Below are 16,600 nucleotides of genomic sequence, written 5' to 3'. Positions count from 1 at the left end.
TTAGGTTGTGGAGAGGTCCTTGAGAACCTTTGCCCTTGCGACGCTCCTGGATGCTGTTCTTCCGCAGTCTAACTTCTCCAGAGAATACGGTAGCAATTTCAGTCTCTTCCTCATACTGCTGTATCTCACCTTCTTTCTCGTTTGTCTCCTCACACTCCATATTTCCTTCTTCATTGACATTTGTATTTATATCTGGCAGAAGAGTTTCATTCGTTTCTTGATTTGCTGCTGTTTCCGTTTCCCTTTCTCTCCTATTTCTTAATTTATCTTCTCGTTCACTTATCTTATCTGTATCTTCAGCATCTAGTTTTCCATTTTGTTCTTGTATCCTACCTTCCGTTCTTCCTTCATCAGTTACGTCACTCACATCTCTGTTATTGGTTCCATTTTGAAGTATGTCTTCTGTGACACCTCCGCCTGCAGCCTGACGCTGCTGGTGGCAGTGGGGATTCTCCTGTTTCGTAAGACCACAACATCCTCTCGTCTCTGCGACATCCAGGTCGTCAATTACGGCCTCCGTCTCTGTCATCTCTCCCAGGCTGCTGTCACTAAAGATCTCAATACCTTGTGCTGGCTTTCTCTACCGAGATCAAGTCTGTTTTTTCTCTCAGATCCCAGGCTCTTGTGCTTCTTTGGCAGGAACGAGGTTCTTGTGTTTCCCCGTCTTGCAGAGGCTTTCTCGGTTTTCTCTAATAACTCTCAACTATAAGAGCAGCGCAACCTGGCTGACTCCTGATCGAGCCTCAACCAATCCCCCATAAGCGTTGATGATTATCTATTTTCTGTCTGTTTGAGAACAGAAAATTATGGTTTGTCCGTCCCTTGTCTCCAGGATTGTATCTCACACTCTCACAAATATTGCTCACAAAAACCAGTGGGTGTAAACTCCTGACAGACACCTGGCCGAGCTTACCGGACGTAGGATCAAGCCTCGATATCTCCAAGTGCTGAGCGAGACACATATGTTTCCTGCTTTATTAAATACAATTCTCATTCTAGCATAACACTGACATTTGTTACTGTTATTTTACAAGTTGTTCTCTTTTAAACATTGTTTCTGTGCATGTTGTGGACATTTAAAACTTAATAACACTCGGCACTGAGAGTGACAGAAAGTTTAATAAGAGATGTTTTTAAAGGCTGCTGCCTCACATTAACTGTACCTCACGCTCACCAACATGACATCATCTTCACTATATAGATTTTCTCCTTTTCTTTCCTCAGCAGAGCATCATTTTCAACCTTCATCTTCAGTCCTGTGGTGACTATGACACCTTCCTACAAGAAAACTTCATTTAACCGATGAATGCAATATTATAAGTAAGTTTTTTGTTTCAAAAATAAAATTACATATTTACTGAGCAGATCACTTTCATCAGCAGAACCTCATCTCTACGAGTTCACTTTCTCACATTTTCATAAGAAATTCTTCACATTCACCACTAAAACAATCATATTCACTAATACACTCATGTTTCAATAAACAAGGAAATTCAGCAGTTATAATACTTCAACCGTTAAGTATCACAAAACATAAAGACGTAAGAAAATGGACATTAAAATAATGGAGAGAGAGAGACAGAGAGAGAGAGAGACGAGCTACGAGGACTGTCTCTCCCAGACTACTGTACAGAGGATAACACCTTGCTCTCTGTTCTCCTGGATGCTCTCCCTGGCTTCCTGCCTGGTGTCCCACTGTTGTTTTCCCTAGTGTTCTGCATGGTATTCTGCCTGTTCTCCCTGGTGTTTTCCCTGGTGTCCTGCCTGGTGTTCTCCCTGGTGTCATGCCTGGTGTTCTCCCTGGTGTTTTCCCTGGTGTCCTGCCTGGTGTTCTCCCTGGTGTCATGCCTGGTGTTCTCCCTGGTGTTTTCCCTGGTGTCCTGCCTGGTGTTCTCCCTGGTGTCATGCCTGGTGTTCTTCCTGGTGTCATGCCTGGTGTCCTGCCTGGTGTCCTGCCTGGTGTTCTCCCTGGTGTTCTCCCTGGTGTCATGCCTGGTATCCTGCCTGGTGTTCTCCCTGGTGTCCTGCCTGGTGTTCTCCCTGGTGTCATGCCTGGTGTTCTCCCTGGTGTCATGCCTGGTGTTCTCCCTGGTGTCATGCCTGGTGTTCTCCCTGGTGTTTTCCCTGGTGTCCTGCCTGGTGTTCTCCCTGGTGTCATGCATGGTGTTCTTCCTGGTGTCATGCCTGGTGTCCTGCCTGGTGTTCTCCCTGGTGTCCTGCCTGGTGTTCTCCCTGGTATCCTGCCTGGTGTTCTCCCTGGTGTTCTCCCTGGTGTCATACCTGGTATTCTCCCTGGTGTCATGCCTGGTGTTCTCCCTGGTGTTCTCCCGGGTGTCCTGCCTGGTGTCCTGCCTGGTGTTCTCCCTGGTGTCCTGCCTGGTGTTCTCCCTGGTGTCATGCCTGGTGTTCTCCCTGGTGTCATGCCTGGTGTTCTCCCTGGTGTTTTCCATGGTGTCCTGCCTGGTGTTCTCCCTGGTGTCATGCCTGGTGTTCTCCCTGGTGTCCTGCCTGTTCTCCCTGGTGTCCTGCCTGGTGTTCTCCCTAGTGTCATGCCTGGTGTTCTCCCTGGTGTCCTGCCTGGTGTTCTCCCTGGTGCCATGCTTGGTGTTCTCCCTAGTGTCATGCCTGGTGTTCTCCCTGGTGTCATGCCTGGTGTTCTCCCTGGTGTCCTGCCTGGTGTTCTCCCTGGTGTCATGCCTGGTGTTCTCCCTGGTGTCATGCCTGTTCTCCCTGGTGTCCTGCCTGGTGTTCTCCCTGGTATCATGCCTGGTGTTCTCCCTGGTGTCATGCGTGGTGTTCTCCCTGGTGTGCTGTCTGGTGTTCTCCCTGGTGTCCTGCCTGGTGTTCTCCCTGGTGTCCTGCCTGGTGTTCTCCCTGGTGTCCCGCCTGGTGTTCTCCCTAGTGTCCTGCCTGGTGTTCTCCCTGGTGTCCTGCCTGTTCTCCCTGGTGTCCTGCCTGGTGTTCTCCCTGGTGTCCTGCCTGGTGTTCTCCCTAGTGTCCTGCCTGGTATTCTCCCTGGTGTCCTGCCTGGTGTTCTCCCTGGTGTCCCGCCTGGTGTTCTCCCTAGTGTCCTGCCTGGTGTCCTGCCTGGTGTTCTCCCTGGTGTCCCGCCTGGTGTTCTCCCTAGTGTCCTGCCTGGTGTTCTCCCTGGTGTCCTGCCTGGTGTTCTCCCTGGTGTCCTGCCTGGTGTTCTCCCTGCTGTCCTGCCTGGTGTTCTCCCTGGTGTCTTGCCTGGAGTCCTGCCTGGTGTTCTCCCTGGTGTCCTGCCTGGTGTTCTCCCTGGTGTCCTGCCTGGTGTTCTCCCTGGTGTCCTGCCTGGTGTTCTCCCTAGTGTCCTGCCTGGTGTTCTCCCTAGTGTCCTGCCTGTTCTCCCTTCCTTCCTGCCTGGTGTCCCCCTGTTGTTTTCCCTAGTGTTATGCATGGTATTCTGCCTGTTCTCCCTGGTGTCATGCCTGGTGTTCTCCCTGGTGTCCTACCTGGTGTTCTCCCTGGTGTTCTGCCTGGTGTTCTCCCTAGTGTCCTGCCTGTTCTCCCTTCCTTCCTGCCTGGTGTCCCCCTGTTGTTTTCCCTAGTGTTATGCATGGTATTCTGCCTGTTCTCCCTGGTGTCATGCCTGGTGTTCTCCCTGGTGTCCTACCTGGTGTTCTCCCTGGTGCCCTGTCTGGTGTTCTCCCTAGTGCCCTGTCTGGTGTTCTCCCTAGTGTCCTGCCTAGTGTTCTCCCTGGTGTCCTGCCTGGTGTTCTCCCTGGTGTCCTGCCTGGTGTTCTCCCTGGTGTCCTGCCTGTTGTTCTCTCTGGTGTCCTGCCTGGTGTTCTCCCTGGTGTCCTGCCTGGTGTTCTCCCTGGTGTCATGCCTAGTGTTCTCCTTAGTGCCCTGCCTGTTCTCCCTGGTGTCCTGCCTGGTGTTCTCCCTGGTGTCATGCCTGGTGTTCTCCCTGGTGTCCTGCCTGGTGTTCTCCCTGGTGTCCTTCCTGGTGTTCCCCCAAGTGGCCTGCCTGTTCTCCCTGGTGTCGTCCCTGGAGCGCTGCCTGGTTTTCTCCCTGATGTCCTGCCTTGGGTTCTCAATAGTGTCCTCCCTGTTCTCCCTGGTGTCCTGCCTGGTGTTCTCCCTGGTGTCCTGCCTGTTCTCCCTGGTGTCATGTCTGGTGTTCTCCCTGGTTTCAAGCCTGGTGTTCTCCCTAGTGTCCTGCCTCTTCTCCATGGTATCCTCCCTGGAGCGCTGCCTTGTTTTCTCCCTGGTGTCCTGCCTGGTGTTCTCCCTGGTGTCCTGCCTGTTGTTCTCCCTGGTGTCCTGCCTGGTGTTCTCCCTGGTGTCCTGCCTGGTGTTCTCCCTGGTGTCATGCCTAGTGTTCTCCTTAGTGCCCTGCCTTTTCTCCCTGGTGTCCTGCCTGGTGTCATGCCTGGTGTTCTCCCTGGTGTCCTGCCTGTTGTTCTCCCTGGTGTCCTGCCTGGTGTTCTCCCTGGTGTCCTGCCTGGTGTTCTCCCTGGTGTCATGCCTAGTGTTCTCCTTAGTGCCCTGCCTGTTCTCCCTGGTGTCCTGCCTGGTGTTCTCCCTGGTGTCATGCCTGGTGTTCTCCCTGGTGTCCTGCCTGGTGTTCTCCCTGGTGTCCTGCCTGGTGTTCTCCCTGGTGTCATGCCTGGTGTTCCCCCAAGTGTCCTGCCTGTTCTCCCTGGTGTCCTCCCTGGAGCGCTGCCTTGTTTTCTCCCTGGTGTCCTCTATAGTATCCTCCCTGGTGTCCTGCCTGTTCTCCCTGGTGTCCTGCCTGGTGTTCTCCCTGGTGCCCTGCCTGTTCTCCCTGGTGTCATATCTGGTGTTTTCCCTGGTGTCCTGCCTGGTGTTCTCCCTGGTGTCCTGCTTGTTCTCCCTAGTGTCCTGCTTTGTGTTCTCCCTGGTGTCCTGCCTAGTGTCCTCCCTGATGTTCTGCCTGGTATTCTCCCTGGAATCCTGCCTGCTATTCATGGTTTTCTCCTTGATGTCCTCCCTAGTGTTCTCCCCGGTGTTCCCCTTGTGTCCTTGGTGTTCTGAATATTATTCTCCCTGGTGTCATACCTGTTTCTCCCTAGTGTCCCACCTAGTGTTCTCCCTGGTGTCCTGCCAGGTGCTCTCCCTAGTGTCATGCCAGGTGTCCTTCCGAGTGTCCTGCCTGTTCTCTTTGGTATCCTCCCAAGTGTTCTCACTGGTGTCCTGCCTGTTCTCCCTAGTGTCCGGCCTGGTGTTCTCCCTAGTGCCCTGCATGGTGTTCTCCCTAGTGCCCTGCCTGGTGTTCTCCCTGGTGTCCGCCCTAGTGTCCTGCCTGTTCTCCCTGGTGTCCTCTTGGTGCTCTCCCTGGTGTCCTGCCTGGTATTCTCCCAGCTGTTCTTTTTGGTGTCATGGCTGGAATTCTCCCTAGTGTCCTGCCTGGTGTTCTCCCTGGTGTACTGCTGGTGCGCTCCCTGGTTTTCTTTCTGGTCTCATGGCTGGTGTTCTCCCTGGTGTCATTTCTGGTATTTTCCTTGGCATCCAGCCTGGTGTCCACCCTGTGTCCTTGGCGTTCTCTCTGTTCTGCCTGGTGTTCTCTCTAGTGTCGTGCCTAGTGCTGTCCCTGGTATCCTCCCAAGTTCTTTCCCTGGTGTTCTCACTGGTATCTTGCCTGTTCTCCCTAGTGTCCTGCCTGGTGTTGTCCCAGGTATTTTCCCTGATGTTCTCCCTAGTGTCCTCCCTGGTATCCTCCCTAGTGTCTTGCCTGGTGTTCTCCCTAGTGTTCTGCCTGTTTTCCCTGGTGTTCTCAATTGTGAACTGCCTGGTATTCTCCATGGTGTTATTTCTGGTGTCATGGCCAGTCTTCTCTCTGGTGTCGCGTCTGTTCTCCCTGGTGTCCAGCCTGGTATTCTCCCTTGTGTCCTACCTGGTGTTCTCCCTGGTATCCACCCTGTTGTTCTCCCTTGTGTTTTTTAAACGTATAATCTACTCTCTTCTTTGTTCTCTCTCCATTTTCCTGTGTTCATTGTCCTGCTTAACCTGAGTCCTGGCACTCTGGGTCACGTGTCCTGGCTTGGTTACTGTTGGCTTATCAGTGTTAACAACAAAGTCTTGCTTCATGCTCCCCTCACCCCAGCACGTCCATGCTCCCCTCACCCCAGCACGTCCATGCTCCCCTCACCCCAGCACGTCCATGCTCCCCTCACCCCAGCACGTCCATGCTCCCCTCACCCCAGCACGTCCATGCTCCCCTCACCCCAGCACGTCCATGCTCCCCTCACCCCAGCACGTCCAAGCGCCCCACACCCCAGCACGTCCATGCTCCCCTCACCCTCCATGCTCCCCCAGCACGTCCATGCTCCCCTCACCCCAGCACGTCCATGCTCCCCTCACCCCAGCACGTCCATGCTCCCCTCACCCCAGCACGTCCACGTTCCCCTCACCCCAGCACGTCCATGCTCCCCTCACCCCAGCACGTCCAAGGTCCCCTCACCCCAGCACGTCCACGGTCCCCACACCCTAGCACGTCCATGCTCCCCTCACCCCAGCACGTCCACGTTCCCCTCACCCCAGCACGTCCATGCTCCCCTCACCCCAGCACGTCCATGTTCCCCTCACCCCAGCACGTCCACGTTCCCCTCACCCCAGCACGTCCACGTTCCCCTCACCCCAGCACGTCCATGCTCCCCTCACCCCAGCACGTCCATGCTCCCCTCACCCCAGCACGTCCACGTTCCCCTCACCCCAGCACGTCCATGCTCCCCTCACCCCAGCACGTCCATGTTCCCCTCACCCCAGCACGTCCACGTTCCCCTCACCCCAGCACGTCCATGCTCCCCTCACCCCAGCACGTCCATGTTCCCCTCACCCCAGCACGTCCATGTTCCCCTCACCCCAGCACGTCCATGTTCCCCTCACCCCAGCACGTCCACGTTCCCCTCACCCCACCACGTCAATGCTCCCCTCACCCCAGCACGTCCATGTTCCCCTCACCCCAGCACGTCCATGCTCCCCTCACCCCAGCACGTCCATGCTCCCCTCACCCCAGCACGTCCATGTTCCCCTCACCCCAGCACGTCCATGCTCCCCTCACCCCAGCACGTCCATGTTCCCCTCACCCCAGCACGTCCATGCTCCCCTCACCCCAGCACGTCCATGGTCCCCTCACCCCAGCACGTCCATGTTCCCCTCACCCCAACACGTCAATGCTCCACTTACCCCAGCACGTCTATGTTCCCCTCACCCCAGCACGTCCATGTTCCCCTCACCCCAGCACGTCCATGTTCCCCTCACCCCAGCACGTCCATGCTCCCCTCACCCCAGCACGTCCATGCTCCCCTCACCCCAGCACGTCCATGTTCCCCTCACCCCAGCACGTCCATGTTCCCCTCACCCCAACACGTCAATGCTCCACTTACCCCAGCACGTCTATGTTCCCCTCACCCCAGCACGTCCATGTTCCCCTCACCCCAGCACGTCCATGCTCCCCTCACCCCAGCACGACCATGTTCCCCTCACCCCAGCACGACCATGTTCCCCTCACCCCAGCACGACCATGTTCCCCTCACCCCAGCACGACCATGTTCCCCTCATCCCAGCCCGTCCATGTTCCCTTCACCCCAACACGTCAATGCTCCCTTCACCCCAGCACGTCAATGCTCCCCTCACCCCAGCACGTCCATGCTCCCCTCACCCCAGCACGTCCATGCTCCCCTCACCCCAGCACGTCCATGTTTCCCTCACCCCAGCACGTCCATGCTCCCCTCACCCCAGCACGTCAATGCTCTCCTCACCTCAGCACGTCCATGTTTCCCTCACCCCAGCACGTCCATGCTCCCCTCACCCCAGCACGTCCATGTTTTCCTCACCCCAGCACGTCCATGCTCCCCTCACCCCAGCACGTCCATTCTCCCCTCAACCCAGCACGTCCATGCTCCCCTCACCCCAGCACGTCCATGTTCCCCTCACCCCAGCACGTCCATGTTCCCCTCACCCCAGAACGTCCATGTTTCCCTCACCCCAGCACGTCCATGGTCCCCTCACCCCAGCACGTCCATGTTCCCCTCACCCCAGCACGTCCATGCTCCCCTCACCCCAGCACGTCCATGTTCCCCTCACCCCAGCACGTCCATGCTCCCCTCACCCCAGCACGTCCATGTTCCCCTCACCCCAGTACGTCCATGGTCCCCTCACCCCAGCACGTCCATGCTCCCCTCACCCCAGCACGTCCATGTTTCCCTCACCCCAGTACGTCCATGTTCCCCTCACCCCAGTACGTCCATGTTCCCCTCACCCCAGCACGTCCATGTTCCCCTCACCCCAGTACGTCCATGCTCCCCTCACCCCAGCACATCCATTTTCCCCTCACCCCAGCACGTTCATTTTCCCATCACGCCAGCACGTCCATGTTCCCCTCACCTCAACACAACCATGTTCTCCTCACCCCAGCACATCCATTTTCCCCTCACCCCGGCACGTTCATGTTCCCCTCACCCCGGCACGTTCATGTTCCCCTCACCCCAGCACTTTCATTTACCTATAAACATAACCAACCATAGAGAAGCATTCAGGATGTAGATAGTCAAGAGCCAGGTTGCCAGGCTGTCAGACTGGAAGGTTGCTAGGCTGCCAGGCTGCTAGGCTGCCAGGTTGTCAGGCTGCCAGGCTGCTAGGCTGCCAGATTGTCAGGTTTCCAGGCTGCAAGGTTGCTAGGCCGCCAGGTTTCTAGGCTGCCAGGTTGTCAGGTTGCCAGGCTGCCAGGCTGCAAGGTTGCTAGGCTGCCAGGCTGTCAGGCTGGAGAAATAAGAGGATTTCACGCAAGTTTTCATTTCATGGTGAGTAAGTTGGTGTGTTTTTTGTCTGGGAGAGTCAAGGATTTGTGAAGAGAGACTGAAAAAAAGAGAGAGAGAAAGAGTAAGAGAGAAGGATGCGAGGCAGCACAATTATCACTGCCAGCTTCCTCTCTGAGCGTGTACACACACACACACACACACACACACGCACACACACACACACACACGCACACACACACACACACACACACACGCACACACACACGCACACACACACACGCACACACACACACACACACACACACACACACACACACACATACACACACACACGCACACACACACACGCACACACACACACACACACACACACACACACACACACACACACACACACACACACACACACACACACCAACAGGTTGATACACAACCACAACCAGGTGCACTCCCACCACTACCAACACAACCACAACCAGGTGCACTCCCACCACTACCAACACAACCACAACCATGTGCACCCCCACCACTACCAACACAACCACAACCATGTGCACCCCCACCACTACCAACACAACCACAACCATGTGCACCCCACCACTACCCACACAACCACAACCATGTGCACCCCACCACTACCAACACAACCACAACCATGAGCACCCCCACCACTACCAACACAACCACAACCATGTGCACCCCCACCACTACCAACACAACCACAACCATGTGCACTCCCACCACTACCAACACAACCACAACCATGTGCACCCCCACCACTACCAACACAACCACAACCATGTGCACCCCCACCACTACCAACACAACCACAACCATGAGCACCCCCACCACTACCAACACAACCACAACCATGTGCACCCCACCACTACCCACACAACCACAACCATGTGCACCCCACCACTACCAACACAACCACAACCATGAGCACCCCCACCACTACCAACACAACCACAACCATGTGCACCCCCACCACTACCAACACAACCACAACCATGTGCACCCACACCACTACCAACACAACCACAACCATGAGCACCCCCACCACTACCAACACAACCACAACCATGTGCACTCCCACCACTACCAACACAACCACAACCATGTGCACCCCCACCACTACCAACACAACCACAACCATGTGCAGCCCCACCACTACCAACACAACCACAACCATGTGCACCCCCACCACTACCAACACAACCACAACCATGTGCACCCCACCACTACCCACACAACCACAACCATGTGCACCCCCACCACTACCAACACAACCACAACCATGTGCAGCCCCACCACTACCAACACAACCACAACCATGTGCACCCCCACCACTACCAACACAACCACAACCATGTGCACCCCCACCACTACCAACACAACCACAACGAGGTGCACTCCCACCACTACCAACACAACCACAACCATGTGCACCCCCTCCACTACCAACACAACCACAACCATGTGCACCCCCACCACTACCAACACAACCACAACCAGGTGCACTCCCACCACTACCAACACAACCACAACCATGTGCACCCCCACCACTACCAACACAACCACAACCATGTGCACCCCCACCACTACCAACACAACCACAACCATGTGCACCCCCACCACTACCAACACAACCACAACCAGGTGCACTCCCACCACTACCAACACAACCACAACCATGTGCACCCCCACCACTACCAACACAACCACAACCATGTGCACCCCCACCACTACCAACACAACCACAACAGGTGCACTCCCACCACTACCAACACAACCACAACCATGTGCACCCCACCACTACCAACACAACCACAACCAGGTGCACTCCCACCACTACCAACACAACCACAACCATGTGTACCCCCACCACTACAAACACAACCCTGTGCACCCCCACCACTACCAACACAACCACAACCATGTGCACCCCCACCACTACCAACACAACCACAACAACGTGCACTCCCACCACTACCAACACAACCACAACCATGTGCACCCCCACCACTAAAAACACAACCCAGTGCACCCCCACCACTACCAACACAACCACAACCAGGTGCACTCCCGCCACTACCAACACAACCACAACCAGGTGCACTCCCACCACCAACACAACCACAACCATGTGCACCCCCACCACTACCAACACAACCACAACCATGTGCACCCCCACCACTACCAACACAACCACAACCAGGTGCACTCCCACCACTACCAACACAACCACAACAAGGTGCACTCCCACCACTACCAACACAACCACAACCATGTGCACCCCCACCACTACCAACACAACCACAACCATGTGTACCCCCACCACTACCAACACAACCACAACCATGTGCACCCCCACCACTACCAACACAACCACAACAAGGTGCACTCCCACCACTACCAACACAACCACAACCCTGTGCACCCCACCACTACAAACACAACCACAACCATGTGCACCCCCACCACTACCAACACAACCACAACCATGTGCACCCCCACCACTACCAACACAACCACAACAAGGTGCACTCCCACCACTACCAACACAACCACAACCCTGTGCACCCCCACCACTACAAACACAACCCTGTGCACCCCCACCACTACCAACACAACCACAACCATGTGCACCCCCACCACTACAAACACAACCCTGTGCACCCCACCACTACCAACACAACCACAACCATGTGCACCCCCACCACTACAAACACAACCCTGTGCACCCCCACCACTACAAACACAACCCTGTGCACCCCCACCACTACCAACACAACCACAACCAGGTGCACTCCCACCACTACCAACACAACCACAACCAGGTGCACCCCCACCACTACCAACACAACCACAACCCTGTGCACCTCCACCACAAGCAACACAACCACTACCAGGTGCACTCCCACCACTACCAACACAACCACAACCATGTGCACCCCCACCACTACCAACACAACCACAACCAGGTGCATTCCCGCCACTACCAACACAACCACAACCCTGTGCACCCCCACCACAAGCAACACAACCACAACCAGGTGCACTCCCACCACTACCACAACTACTAACTAACCTGTAACACCACAACCACCACCATCATCACAAACTCACCAACAACTATTAGAAATAAGCACAGGAAAGCAAGCTGAGAGAGCTGGGCACCTTGTGGGAAGCTGGGCACCTTGTGGGAAGCTGGACACCTTGTGGGAAGCTGGGCACCTTGTGGGAAGCTGGGCACCTTGTGGGAAGCTGGGCACCTTGTGGGAAGCTGGACACCTTGTGGGAAGCTGGACACCTTGTGGGAAGCTGGGCACCTTGTGGGAAGCTGGGCACCTTGTGGGAAGCTGGGCACCTTGTGGGAAGCTGGACACCTTGTGGGAAGCTGGGCACCTTGTGGGAAGCTGGGCACCTTGTGGGAAGCTGGGCACCTTGTGGGAAGCTGGACACCTTGTGGGAAGCTGGACACCTTGTGGGAAGCTGGACACCTTGTGGGAAGCTGGACACCTTGTGGGAAGCTGGGCACCTTGTGGGAAGCTGGGCACCTTGTGGGAAGCTGGACACCTTGTGGGAAGCTGGACACCTTGTGGGAAGCTGGACACCTTGTGGGAAGCTGGACACCTTGTGGGAAGCTGGACACCTTGTGGGAAGCTGAACACCTTGTGGGAAGCTGGACACCTTGTGGGAAGCTGGACACCTTGTGGGAAGCTGGGCACCTTGTGGGAAGCTGGACACCTTGTGGGAAGCTGGACACCTTGTGGGAAGCTGGGCACCTTGTGGGAAGCTGGACACCTTGTGGGAAGCTGGACACCTTGTGGGAAGCTGGACACCTTGTGGGAAGCTGGACACCTTGTGGGAAGCTGGGCACCTTGTGGGAAGCTGGGCACCTTGTGGGAAGCTGGGCACCTTGTGGGAAGCTGGACACCTTGTGGGAAGCTGGACACCTTATGGGAAGCTGGACACCTTGTGGGAAGTTGGACACCTTGTGGGAAGCTGGACACCTTGTGGGAAGCTGGGCACCTTGTGGGAAGCTGGGCACCTTGTGGGAAGCTGGACACCATGTGGGAAGCTGGGCACCTTGTGGGAAGCTGGGCACCTTGTGGGAAGCTGGGCACCTTGTGGGAAGCTGGGCACCTTGTGGGAAGCTGGGCACTTTGTGGGAAGCTGGACACCTTGTGGGAAGCTGGACACCTTGTGGGAAGCTGGACACCTTGTGGGAAGCTGGACACCTTGTGGGAAGCTGGGCACCTTGTGGGAAGCTGGACACCTTTTGGGAAGCTGGGCACCTTGTGGGAAGCTGGACACCTTTTGGGAAGCTGGGCACCTTGTGGGAAGCTGGACACCTTGTGGGAAGCTGGGCACCTTGTGGGAAGCTGGACATCTTTTGGGAAGCTGGACACCTTGTGGGAAGCTGGACACCTTGTGGGAAGCTGGACACCTTGTGGGAAGCTGGGCACCTTGTGGGAAGCTGGACAACTTTTGGGAAGCTGGGCACCTTGTGGGAAGCTGGACACCTTTTGGGAAGCTGGGCACCTTGTGGGAAGCTGGACACCTTTTTGGAAGCTGGGCACCTTGTGGGAAGCTGGACACCTTTTGGGAAGCTGGGCATCTTGTGGGAAGCTGGACATCTTTTGGGAAGCTGGACACCTTGTGGGAAGCTGAGCACCTTGTGGGAAGCTGGACACCTTGTGGGAAGCTGGACACCTTGTGGGAAGCTGGGCACATTGTGGGAAGCTGAACACCTTGTGGGAAGCTGGGCACCTTGTGGGAAGCTGGGCACATTGTGGGAAGCTGGACACCTTGTGGGAAGCTGGGCACCTTGTGGGAAGCTGAGCACCTTGTGGGAAGCTGAGCACCTTGTGTGAAGCTGGGCACCTTGTGGGAAGCTGGGCACCTTGTGGGAAGCTGGGCACCTTGTGGGAAGCTGGACACCTTGTGGGAAGCTGGGCACCGTGTGGGAAGCTGGGCACCCTGTGGGAAGCTGGACACCTTGTGGGAAGCTAGACACCTTGTGGGAAGCTGGGCACATTGTGGGAAGCTGGACACCTTGTGGGAAGCTGAGCACCTTGTGGGAAGCTGGACACCTTGTGGGAAGCTGGACACCTTGTGGGAAGCTGGACACCTTGTGGGAAGCTGGACACCTTGTGGGAAGCTGGGCATCTTGTGGGAAGCTGGACACCTTGTGGGAAGCTGGACACCTTGTGGGAAGCTGGACACCTTGTGGGAAGCTGAACATCTTGTGGGAAGCTGGACACCTTGTGGGAAGCTGAACATCTTGTGGGAAGCTGGACACCTTGTGGGAAGCTGAACACCTTGTGGGAAGCGGGACACCTTGTGGGAAGCTGGGCACCTTGTGGGAAGCTGAGCACCTTGTGGGAAGCTGAGCACCTTGTGGGAAGCTGAACATCTTGTGGGAAGCTGGACACCTTGTAGGAAGCTGAACACCTTGTGGGAAGCTGGACACCTTGTAGGAAGCTGGACACCTTGTGGGAAGCTGGACACCTTGTGGGAAGTTGAGCACCTTGTGGGAAGCTGGGCACCTTGTGGGAAGCTGGGCACCTTGTGGGAAGCTGGGCACCTTGTGGGAAGCTGGGCACCTTGTGGGAAGCTGGGCACCTTGTGGGAAGCTGGGCACCTTGTGGGAAGCTGGACACCTTGTGGGAAGCTGGACACCTTGTGGGAAGCTGGACACCTTGTGGGAAGCTGGACACCTTGTGGGAAGCTGGGCACCTTGTGGGAAGCTGGACACCTTTTGGGAAGCTGGGCACCTTGTGGGAAGCTGGACACCTTTTGGGAAGCTGGGCACCTTGTGGGAAGCTGGACACCTTGTGGGAAGCTGGGCACCTTGTGGGAAGCTGGACATCTTTTGGGAAGCTGGACACCTTGTGGGAAGCTGGAGACCTTGTGGGAAGCTGGACACCTTGTGGGAAGCTGGGCACCTTGTGGGAAGCTGGACACCTTTTGGGAAGCTGGGCACCTTGTGGGAAGCTGGACACCTTTTGGGAAGCTGGGCACCTTGTGGGAAGCTGGACACCTTTTTGGAAGCTGGGCACCTTGTGGGAAGCTGGACACCTTTTGGGAAGCTGGGCATCTTGTGGGAAGCTGGACATCTTTTGGGAAGCTGGACACCTTGTGGGAAGCTGAGCACCTTGTGGGAAGCTGGACACCTTGTGGGAAGCTGGACACCTTGTGGGAAGCTGGGCACATTGTGGGAAGCTGAACACCTTGTGGGAAGCTGGGCACCTTGTGGGAAGCTGGGCACATTGTGGGAAGCTGGACACCTTGTGGGAAGCTGGGCACCTTGTGGGAAGCTGAGCACCTTGTGGGAAGCTGAGCACCTTGTGTGAAGCTGGGCACCTTGTGGGAAGCTGGGCACCTTGTGGGAAGCTGGGCACCTTGTGGGAAGCTGGACACCTTGTGGGAAGCTGGGCACCGTGTGGGAAGCTGGGCACCCTGTGGGAAGCTGGACACCTTGTGGGAAGCTAGACACCTTGTGGGAAGCTGGGCACATTGTGGGAAGCTGGACACCTTGTGGGAAGCTGAGCACCTTGTGGGAAGCTGGACACCTTGTGGGAAGCTGGACACCTTGTGGGAAGCTGGACACCTTGTGGGAAGCTGGACACCTTGTGGGAAGCTGGACACCTTGTGGGAAGCTGGGCATCTTGTGGGAAGCTGGACACCTTGTGGGAAGCTGGACACCTTGTGGGAAGCTGGACACCTTGTGGGAAGCTGAACATCTTGTGGGAAGCTGGACACCTTGTGGGAAGCTGAACACCTTGTGGGAAGCGGGACACCTTTTGGGAAGCTGGACACCTTGTGGGAAGCTGAGCACCTTGTGGGAAGCGGAGCACCTTGTGGGAAGCGGAGCACCTTGTGGGAAGCTGAACACCTTGTGGGAAGCTGGACACCTTGTGGGAAGCTGGACACCTTGTAGGAAGCTGAACACCTTGTGGGAAGCTGGGCACCTTGTGGGAAGCTGGACACCTTGTGGGAAGCTGGACACCTTGTGGGAAGTTGAGCACCTTGTGGGAAGCTGGACACCTTGTGGGAAGCTGGACACCTTGTGGGAAGCTGGACACCTTGTGGGAAGCTGAACACCTTGTGGGAAGCTGGACACCTTGTGGGAAGCTGGACACCTTGTGGGAAGCTGAACACCTTGTGGGAAGCTGGACACCTTGTGGGAAGCTGGACACCTTGTGGGAAGCTAAACACCTTGTGGGAAGCTGGACACCTTGTGGGAAGCTGAACACCTTTTGGGAAGCTGAACACCTTGTGGGAAGCTGGACACGTTGTGGGAAGCTGGACACCTTGTGGGAAGCTGAACACCTTGTGGGAAGCTGGACACCTTGTGGGAAGCTGGACACCTTGTGGGAAGCTAAACACCTTGTGGGAAGCTGGACACCTTGTGGGAAGCTGAACACCTTTTGGGAAGCTGAACACCTTGTGGGAAGCTGGACACCTTGTGGGAAGCTGGACACCTTGTGGGAAGCTGGACACCTTGTGGGAAGCTGAACACCTTGTGGGAAGCTGAACACCTTGTGGGAAGCTGGACACCTTGTGGGAAGCTGAACACCTTGTGGGAAGCTGAACAACTTGTGGGAAGCTGAACACCTTGTGGGAAGCTGAACACCTTGTGGAAAGCTGAACACCTTGTGGGAAGCTGAACACCTTGTGGGAAGCTGGACACCTTGTGGGAAGCTGAACACCTTGTGGGAAGCTGGACACCTTGTGGGAAGCTGAACACCTCGTGGGAAGCTGAACACCTTGTGGGAAGCTGGACACCTTGTGGGAAGCTGAACACCTTGTGGGAAGCTGGACACCTTGTGGGAAGC

At 56.2% G+C, this 16,600-nt stretch overlaps 1 protein-coding gene across 1 annotated transcript in view; it reads right to left on the bottom strand.

Moving 5' to 3' along the window:
* Positions 1 to 16,600, bottom strand: part of LOC128699060 (uncharacterized) — a 184,726-nt gene that overhangs the window by 26,403 nt on the left and 141,723 nt on the right. The gene's annotated exons all lie outside the window — the stretch shown is intronic.

Source organism: Cherax quadricarinatus, chromosome 54 (assembly GCF_038502225.1).
Source record: "Cherax quadricarinatus isolate ZL_2023a chromosome 54, ASM3850222v1, whole genome shotgun sequence".
NCBI classification, from domain to species: Eukaryota; Metazoa; Arthropoda; class Malacostraca; order Decapoda; family Parastacidae; genus Cherax; species Cherax quadricarinatus.
The sequence above is the reverse complement of the archived record's forward strand: the minus strand, read 5'-3'. Positions and strand labels throughout refer to the sequence as shown.